Raw genomic sequence first — 10,503 nt, 5'->3', positions numbered from 1 at the left:
GGTGTGTGGAGCAACACATCAACAGAGGTCAGAGAACTGGAGGAGTGAGGCAGGGATGAAATGCACCCATCTGTAGTTTGAGCTGTAGCACCGATGGGAACTGAATATGAGACACTTAGGAAAATTAGGGCATGGAGCATCTATCACTCTTTCTCCGGCTTGCCTGGCATTTGTCATTTCCTACTCAGCCTCCCATTTCACAGCTGTACTTTTTCATCATGTTCTTTTCAAAGGAAAACAGGTCTGGCCCCTAAAGAAGACTTACCACAGTCCAGCCCCAAGTGACCCCCTCTAGCTGGTGTCTCTCTCTTCCAGCTGTCTTTCTCTTGGTTTTAATGAACTGAAGCCATAACAAAGCCCGTACAACACAAGGGCAATTCAGTACTGGATTTCTTTCAACAGTGCTAATTCCTCTGGCCTTTACAGGGGCATTGAACCAGAAACACACCTCAAATGGGTAGAAGGTAAAACAACCCAAACAAACAAGCAGGGGAAACAAACTGGAAGGTTAAAGAAAAGATAACCTGTGCCTGTTCTTGGGAAAGTAGTGTTTTCTTCCAGCCCAATTCACACCACAGCCAGGCAGGTCAGGACTGCTGGTACTGCATTGATGACCTATGAAAACAAATATTCTCCTGTGGGATAAAGTGCCACACTGTTGATATTCAATGCCTTTTCAGGTTTTAAGGCTCTCCAGACCAAAATCAGCCAGGCTAATTAGCATGTGCAAGTCTTTTGGACATCCAGGAGGGTGCAAGAGCATACAAGAGAGAGAGGAGGAGATGAGTGTGTGAATACACAACAGACAAATGAGTGTGTGTATGTGAGAGACTGAGGAGCCTTTTCTTAACATCAAAGATATATTAGAATATTTCTTCTTTTTAAAGAACGACCACAGTGACATGTGATAAAGAAATATGGATAACAGGGCATTTAATTTCTATAACTCATTCCACTGAGCTGTATAAATCATCTTGCCTGTGCATGACTTAGTCTGGAAATGATGAAGAGAGATAACAAGAGCACAGATCAGCAGCTTCTGCAAAGTGATATGCAGGGCTGTAGATTTCTTTCCTGGCTGGAAGTCAGGCATGCCAAGAGACACTGTGTCTGCAGCAGGAACTGCTGTCTTACCTGGAGGAAAAATGCCACCAAACACAGGATGGGTTAGGATTTAGCAGTAGCAGTTCTCAGTCTGTGTGTGTAGCAGCTTCTGGGTCCCATAAATTCAAAGCTGAGCAGAAAGAGTGAGCTAAAAGCTGCCATCTCTTATAGACACTAGTTGCAAAATACAGAGACTTGCAGCTGATTGCTGGCCCTGCTGCACACTGTTCAAAATCTAGTCACCCTTTGACACTCCTTTGGTAGGTTGCCTGCTAGTACAGGGCTTTGGGCTACCCATAATTTTTGGATAAAAAGTGACTCAGTATTAAGAGATGCCTCTATAATCTGTAAGAAATAAGGTGTGAGCTAATGTCCTTGCCTGAGATCATAAACCTGGTCTATGCAGCCTGACAAAGCGCTATTGGGTTAACAGTTTAATTCTTTCTCAGTAGTACCATGTAAGGAAATTATTTCTAATGCTGCTGTTTGGTTTCCATTGTACTCTTTCTTGCCAAAAAAAGAAGATCCTTCTGGATATACAGACACGGGTTATTGTATGTAGATGAGCAGGTTTTTGGAAAACACCACAGCTCTTCACTACCGATAAGAATCTATGAGCTGGCTGACGGACTTTGTAGGTAAGTCACTAAATCTAGGGAGCTTGACAGCCAGTCTACATGCAAAATTGGACAAAAAAAACCCCAACAAAATCAGTTTATTATAGTGCAAGTCTACTACTGAACAAGAGCTCTAGGTTCACAGGAGGGAGGATTCATGCACACTGCTTACTGTGCTTCTGAAAGGCATGCATTAACCAAGAAAAAGAAAAAAACCTCTGAAAATAGGAAGGAAGCTTTTACTCCAGATTTTGATGCACCTGGAATCGATACAAAAAAAGGTCAAACTGAGTGTGGAGAATCACTGAAGCAAAACAGCATCCATGTAGTTACTCAGCAAAACAAACCTAGATGTCAGTTAAAATGGCTTTGTTTCTAGCAGTGCATATTTATACATTGACAAAACCCTTAATAAGGTGCATATGCTGAAACTGTGACCTCCACGACACTGCAGTTTTGCACATTGCATGCTGATATACACCCACTCAAGCTTTTCATAACCAGCCCCAGGTTTCTACACAGTTGGCTCAGATGAATGATACCACAAAATTGTAAGGGCCACAGGAGAGGAAACTCAGACCTGTTTCTCTTCACTGTTTCCCCAGGGTGTGTTTGATGGGCATGTCCCAGATGAGTTTGGACTGGAACACCAGGGCTGGTTGAAGGCCCAGCTGTTTCCTTGCCTCTCGCTGTCTGAAGTGAGGCTGACGAAATTACTTGGCTGTGCCCATAAGCGGAGCTGCAAGCTGGCTTACCAAAAGGACAGCCCAACACAGAGATGAGCAATGCCTGGAAGACAACTCCTAACAACTTCCTTCTGTCAGAAGCCTCAAAACCGAAAATCTTCTTGCTAGGGGAAGAGAGGAAGAGTAGCTTTTGGTTTTATTTTCCTTCCTATGCAACAGTGACCTGATTCTTCATGACAAAACAATTATACTTTGTTGAAAGACTGCCCTTAAGTGGAAGCCAGCACTGTAAAGAAGTGCACAGTGTGTACCTAACCACAAACAAAAGCATAAAGGTATCTGTATGTCATTATACATACGTATGTGCATGCATATATAAGTATATATATTTGTGTCTAAAACAAGTTTGTGTTGGACCTGACCATAAATTAACTGAAGGAAAAAGTTCTGAGTCTCAGAATGTTACTTTCAGCTGTTCTTTAGACTACAACTGAATTGGGATTCAGGCACTTTCCCAGCTGTAGCACGAACTTGGGGTCTGCTGTTTGCCAAGGATTCAGCTGTCTCACTGGCACACAGTAACAGTGGGGATTCACACAGTGACACTGAAATACGCTGACTTCAGACTTGTTTATCTTCTGCAACCAAACAACAGCCACAGGTACTTATTGGGAAAGAATATAGTTTCTTCCCCTCCTGAAGGCCCTGTACCACAGTCTGTGTGGATTCAGCCTTTAGCAGAAGTCACGGTGAAATCAATGGGTGCTTTCCTGGAACAAGGGATGTAGTAACAAAAGAAAGAGGCCTATCCTTAGTTATCCAGCTATTTCTGCTCTGCGGGAAACCTGGCATAATTTGAGTATCAGCTAAACACGTGCCTGGCCCACACTGCAAGAGGTCACTTGTACCCTGCACCACAGACATGGTAAGAATGCTCATACCTCCCTGTATCCAAGCTGGGTTTATGCTAGCAGAAAATAAATACATGAAAAAAGAGGAAGAGGAGAAACAGAAATAGCTGCAACAAGGTGATAACTGGGAATACAGATATTTGCATAGCTTACACCCTTCTGGGGCCTCCCAGCTGTTTTCTTAACTTGTTACTTTTTTACCCTGAATTGTTGCTATTTCAGCATGAAAGCTGAGCCTGTGCACTAATAACAGCATTGAGCAACTTTGGCTCCGCTGCAACTTCAAATTCTTCATCAGAGGAATTCTGTTCCTTCGCAGAACTGACAAAATGTCATTCCTGATCAAGGATACAAGTTTCAACAAATGTTGGCGGGAGTGTTACCCTGCGCAAATGGCAAATACAAGAGCCTTGCACGCTTTCGGTGCTTTGTTGTCATTCTGCTCTGTTGTGCTATTTCTGAGGAGTCTGTCAGCTCTCAGTACAGAGCTCAGGTACCTTGTTAGTCTCACCTGCAAGGCTGATAAAACTGCTGTCTGTGATCTTCTGCAAGAATGCAGCACATCCATTGTGGGTTTTGGTGGTGGTGGGTTTTTTTGTTTGTTTTGGTTTGGGTTTTTTTGCTACTTTGCCAGAAATTGAGACTTCACTAGCCAACACTCCCTCCAAAGAAATGTTTGGACAATTTCCCTGTGGATAGCTTTTACGCACAATCACGGGACCTAGTCAAAGCTTTCTAGTTCTTTGTTTCATCTCCCAAGCATCCTCTGTCCTGTACTAAATTATACCAGGTAGCAAATCCTTGTGCTGATATGTTCCCAGGTAGTTTGACCCTTCCTCCGACACCTCCTATGACCCCTATGGTAAAACTCACAACATAGAAATTTCTTCCACTTCCTTTGTGGATTGTCGTATTTCAGTAAGGTCCCCAGAAAACTAACCTCTTATCTGGTGTTGGAAAAAGATCTTCATGATACAAAAAGGGAGAAGCAGAGGTGTAGATCTTCTATGGTTTCTGGTTTTTAATGCAGGAAGTCACGATCAGGTGACTCAGATATCACTTTGTATGATCACCTTTGATCACCTTTGAGCTAACTTCTTTCTGCTTTACAGTAATTTAAAAGAAAAAAAAAAAGAAAAAAAAATTATCTGTCCAACACACCACAACCTTCCACAAGATTTGGTAATCTGAGAAATATTTGTGACTGTCATGTATAACCTCAGTAAAACGCCTTGAGGAAAGCTATCCAAAGTTATTATGCCAGGGCCTGCACAGGTAAAGAACCAGCTCTTCTCTCCATGGGAGGTCTGAAATGTGTTGACCCAAAGGCGGTGATGCAACAGCCTTGAGGAGAAGCAGAAAGCATCCTACTCGTCTATACCTCCCCCCTCCCACCCAGGTCAAGTTCCACTTGGAGAGCTGAAGCCAGAAAGGCACATAGGTACCCTTGGAACAATGGAGAAAAAACCTTATCAGCTGGGACAATCTGAATTTGAGCGTGAGCCTCTTGACATACACTCATCATAACAATTGTCTGTTTTTCTCGCTTTTTCTGTGCTGCTTCCAAAATAACACAGATTATGTGTGTGTGTACAGGGCTGACTATCATTGCAATTGGTGGCTAATCTGCAGCAGTAAGGTGTGCTTAACAAAGTAGTGTGAAGCACTTATTCCAGTTGAACTTACTGGGGGAAACTTGATATATACAGGTAAAACATGACTGCTTGAGTTGATATTTGGCTTAAACCCCCACACTACCAGAGGGCATCCCTGCATACCACTGCAGTTCTGTTGGCTTCACATGCAGATCATCCTCAAGGCAAGTAATGAGACATCAGCAATAGCAAGAAGCAGTCAGAATCCATTCTGGGTTGTATTTTACCTGGAAAATCGCTATGAAATAAGAACATAAACTTATCTTGTGCAGTTAGTTCACTGACTCATGTGGTCAACAGCAAACATTCAGGGAAAGAGTGTAGAACCAGGCAAAAATCCAGCTATCTGCCCACTACAGTGGGATGCTTCTACCTTTAATCAAATCAGTTTATGGTTAAATAGGAGGATGCATCTTCCAAACTTCGTTTTTTGTCAACTGCATTATACTTTTGCCTGTCATGAATTCTGGAGTGACAAGGAGCTCTAGAGCTTGGTTATGCTTCTGTGAGAAAAAAGGTATTTTCTTTTGCTTGTCCTAAGACTTCTGCTTGGCAAATTGATGTGGTAACTGGTAGCATTTCAGATACGAGCTCATCAAGGAGTATTTTATGGTGATTTTAACATCAGAGACCATTTTTCCACATTCTATCCACAGATCTGCAATGTACTTCCCATGATTTTTCACAATCCATAGAGTGCATGGTGGATACCAGAAGTCAATTTGTTAGTGTGCACACATGCTACTCTGTGTACTACACTGACTCACAGGGGAAAGAACAATCAAAACTCATTGTATATTAAATATGATGTAAGACAAAGGTAAATATGGTGTAAGAGTGAGCTGAACAAAACACGTTCATTTGTCCAGTATCATTTCTTGTGTGAATCCCTACTCTAAGCTGTCATGTCATTGTGCTTTGGAGACTGGTTGTGATGGAATGACTTTCAACTACTGGGAATGGCAGACAATAGGGTAGAATTCACACCTGGGAAATTCTGGAAAGGAAAGCAAAGGCAAGCTTACTGCTCCCAAAAAAGTATTATTCCTTATCCTTACATATCACTACCCCCAAACACACTGGTAGATAGCTTGTCAAATGCAAAATAGATACCCAGCTAATCATAGTTGGTACAAATTTTGTCAGCTATTGAGACATCACCATTAATTGTAACGCACCAACAACTTTGGAGAGATAGTGTAGGGAGTGTAATGAAAGCCTGGCACAGTAGAAAATATCCACAGCAGACTGAGGAAGCACTGCTGCACAGGCACAGAGACAAAGCTGTCATTAAAGCCAACACAATGCTGCCTATGACTTAGATGATGTCTGTCTTCACTTTGCTATAATAGCTGCCAGTGCTTCGTGCACCAGGGCTAGGGAAAGAATGGTAACAGCTGATTTGTATGTGCCTATCTTGCCAGATACTATTCGGAGTGCCTAGATGTGTGTCTTTTTATTTGTGAGGCTCTTCTCCCCAGCGAGAGGGAAGGAGTGCCCACCCTCATTAGATGCCCTTTCCATGGCCCATAGAGACAAGGCACACACTCAGTAGTCTTCTCACTGGTATTGTCAGGATCTCCTGTAGCAGAGCTCATCAAAGAGTTTTGTGCTGGAGGACAGAGAGTGTTGATTTGAGACTGTGTGCTTTCAGGCTAAGTTGTTCCTCACCACAAATGAGGAGTGGTGCCGACAGGGCTGGTTTCCAGGCTGCTGAAATGCAGAACGTTGCCAGTTTGCATAGGAAAAGAAGACCAGCCAGGTCCCTGTCATCACAAACAAGTGAAGCAGTAAATGTTTAAACTCAACAGGGCCCTAGAGCATCATCTCAACATGCCACTGACTGTTAGAGGCTTCAAAATAGTTTCCTAATATCCTTTGACAAATTAAGACCTATGGTAGAGACTGAGAGCCAGTACAAATAATGTAATATGTAAAGGGAGAAGAGACTCATGGGAAGCCCATGTCCAGAAATGATGCAGTAGAAAATTGTTACTTAAAAGCCTGAAATAGCCCTAGGAAGCAGGTGGTATCTCACATACTACAGAGGAAAGCAATATTCCTCTCCCCACGGGGGCTTTCTTGGCTCCAAATCAAGTGATTTTCTTAACCTGGGCATCATGAACAAAATACTCTACAAGATTTGGTGCTACTAGGATCTGCAATACAGCTCACCATATCAGTATTATACATAGGATCTCAACAGTTTCACATGTTTTCCCAATACTTATTTTCAGCACTTCTCTAGCACCCTACTGACAGTGTTTATGATCTGAGAGCAGCAGAGACACAACACATCTGGAAAGGTTCAGACTGCCTGGGCAACAGGTGAGCAAACAGTTCAGCCCTTGCAAAACCACTTCTGTTGGCATTGCATAGTCCTAGGGAACTAATCCAGAGTTAATCTGAACAATGTGCTGGGTTTCTGTTTCCGGTGTTGGAGAATCACAGTGGGGCAGTATTTAGTGTTTAGTAGTGGTTCAGTGAATTCACAGGTGGATGTACTTACAGGTGGACATCCCTGTTTGAAACTTCTGCTGTTTGCCAGGTCTTCATAATTTTCCTCGCAGGCTTACAAATCTGGTCCAGCAAAAGCTAAAAAAAAAGAAAAAAACCCACAAAAACCAAAAAACACACACAGATGCGTGATTTAGCTGCATGGCAGTATTATGCATTTCCTGTCTGTCCCCCTCACTTACTGATTGCAATGCCCATGTACACTTCAGCACTTGGAGCACAGGGCAAGGACAAGGACTTGCCCGTGGATCTTACATTTGGTGGTCCTGGCTAAATTTTCTGCAATGGGTGGTCAATACACAGTGACTATGAGGCTGTGAAAGGGAAAACTCAAAGGTGCCCTATGCAGACATCCCCACCACAGATACTTCTTGCTCATAGTTCAGGATGGTTTTACTCAGTTGCTTCCCAGCTACCAAAAGGGCTATTCTGGAAACTAAGTCCTGCCATGTGCTTATCCCAGGAGGACCTTGCAGCAAGACAATGACACCTGTAACGGCCTCCTCTCTACAGTCTTTCCACATTGTGAGCTGCACCTTCCCCAACTTCTGGTGTACCTACGACTACAATCCATGTCTTTACACCCAGGAAAAACTAGCACTGATTTGAGAAAAATCAGATCTCTAACTCTGCCTTATCTATTTTCAGACTTTTTTTTTCTTTTTTTTTTTTCAATTAAATGAGATCAAAATTAACACAGGCAAAAAAATCTGCTGACATCTGGGAGGAGCTAGACTGCAGTTCTGGATCTTCATCACCTACTGGGGTTGCTTCACTGAACCCAGTGTTTTCATGAAGATGAAGTCAAGGCAGCCCTGCTGGCTCACACACACTGTATATCAGATTTACACAACAGTTTACAAGCTGGCAGGTGTCTGATTCCATTGTAGCTGCAATTAAATCTGGAGTTTATTAGTATTCCAAATTATTGTATAGATTTACTTAGGCAATTTCACTCATTTGACTTCTAAGACAGGTTTTCTTTTCTATCTACGCATATATTAATTTGAAAATATCTATTTCTTAATGCAGAATCAAAGTCTAGATTTGAAGTAAGCCTTAATGCATCTCTCAGTTGGAGCAAAGAAATAACAAACTAATGTATTTTCTCATATAATGTCTGTGGGTTTTTTTTCCAGTCATAAAATTTTCCTTCTAACCCTAAAGTACAACTACTGTGTGCTTGCTACTGGAGAGGTTCCTGGCCACTGAGTTTGTCCAGTATGCTTAACCATCTTACAAAGCTGTGCAGCGTGTGGCAAATACAAGTTGATGGCAAGTGCAGTCTTAGAAAGACAGTTGATTCCTGCGGCTGTAGACTCTCCTGACTAAATTTCTGACTTCACACAGTGATCTAATGAACAAGACAAAGTCATATCAGTGTGGTGTCTTCTGCATTCATTTGCCTCTGGGAAAGCCTACGTCTTCTTCATCACAAGCCATTTCTAGTGCACATGCCAGGAAATAGTCCCGTGGGAGACACCTCACTTTATGGATACTTCGCTACAGACTTAGGTCTAGACATTTTGATGGAGAAGATAGAGTATATGGGCAAAATGGACCACTATGGCATCTATGTGATGTTGCTTATGACAGAGAAGACTCATAGGTGCAGTATACTGTGTTCAGTATATAATACTGTGTTCAGTTTTGGGCCATTCACTATAGGAAAGACATTGAGGTGCTGGAGAGAGTTCAGAGAAGGGCAACAACGCTGGTGAGGGGTCTGGAGCACAAGCCTGATGAGGAGCAGCTGAGGGAACTCTGGCTGTTTAGCCTGGAGAAGAGGAGGCTGAGAGGAGACCTGATCGTTGTCTACAACTACCTGAAAGGAGGTTGTAGCACGGAGGGTGTTGGTCTCTTCTCCCGAGTAGCAAGTGATAGGACAATAGGACCTTGAGTGGAACCAGTGTGTCCTCATTAACAGCTGATGTTATTTTGCATGGCAGCAAGTACAGTAAAATGGACCAAGGCAAAGGAGAGTCCATGAACCATGAAATGATATTTCTCTGAATCAGCTGTGGATTCCCTCATGCTAAATATTAAAGCTGCTGTCTCCATATGCCAGTGTTGACAAAACGCTGTAGTTTCTTTCAAAAAAGCATCTATCAATTGGTACTTGCTGCAAAGCACTGCCCAAAGACTCTTCTTGGGAAGAAGAGTACAGTACCTCTCCATATATGCTCTGTATCTTGGCTGCAGAACAGCAGCTGGAGCCCTGCACACTGCACAGCAGAAGGCGTTTCTCCATGAGACTGATTCCAGTTTATAAAGTGTCTCTCCCATGTTGGCTAAAACAGCATTCCCACAAGGCACCCCTCATCTGAAGGGGCAATTTTGTGTTGGAACAAGCAAAGAATAGTGACTGTCTTCCCAGGACTTCTGTGCCATTTGCCATTTTTCTCTGCTCTCACTCTTTCTCAGCCAGCCAGGGCCGATGAGTAAGTTAACCCAAGGAATGGTATGTACTGTGTGCCCAACCACAGTCCTCTTCTGCGTCAACACCTTTGACTGATACAATATCTTTGAGGAAGAGAACTGCAGTCATAGAGTTGATACATGTTTTTGTAAGGATGCTCAAAAAAGATAGAAACTTTACAGTTTTATCTACAAAATGCCTGAGCTGGAAGAAAGTCACAAGTAGTACTTTTCTTTTTTGGGTGTGAAGAGAGAGAACAAGTATTCCCTTCTGTGCTGGATTCACAGTCCATCTAGATTATCCTGTAGTCTCTGCCTGTTAACTTCAGCCTTGGCTACAGCACTGCCAGACCACAGGGACAGGCCTGCAAAGGGCTCGAAGACAGAAGACGGGATGGAGATCACCTCCCACAGCTGCTCCCACACACATGCCTCATTCAGCTCCTACTGAGTTCCCTTTGCCTGCCCTTTCGAGGATACTGGGGTCCACGACGACTCCACTACTGCTCGAGGATAAATATTCATTCCCAGCCCACCATGTTGATTTCTCCCAGAGGTCTGAAACAGCAAGCTAGTTTTAAGCATGCCATGCTGC

This window comes from Columba livia, chromosome 2 (genome assembly GCF_036013475.1).
Source record: "Columba livia isolate bColLiv1 breed racing homer chromosome 2, bColLiv1.pat.W.v2, whole genome shotgun sequence".
NCBI lineage: Eukaryota > Metazoa > Chordata > Aves > Columbiformes > Columbidae > Columba > Columba livia.
Note: the sequence above shows the minus strand (reverse complement) of the source record.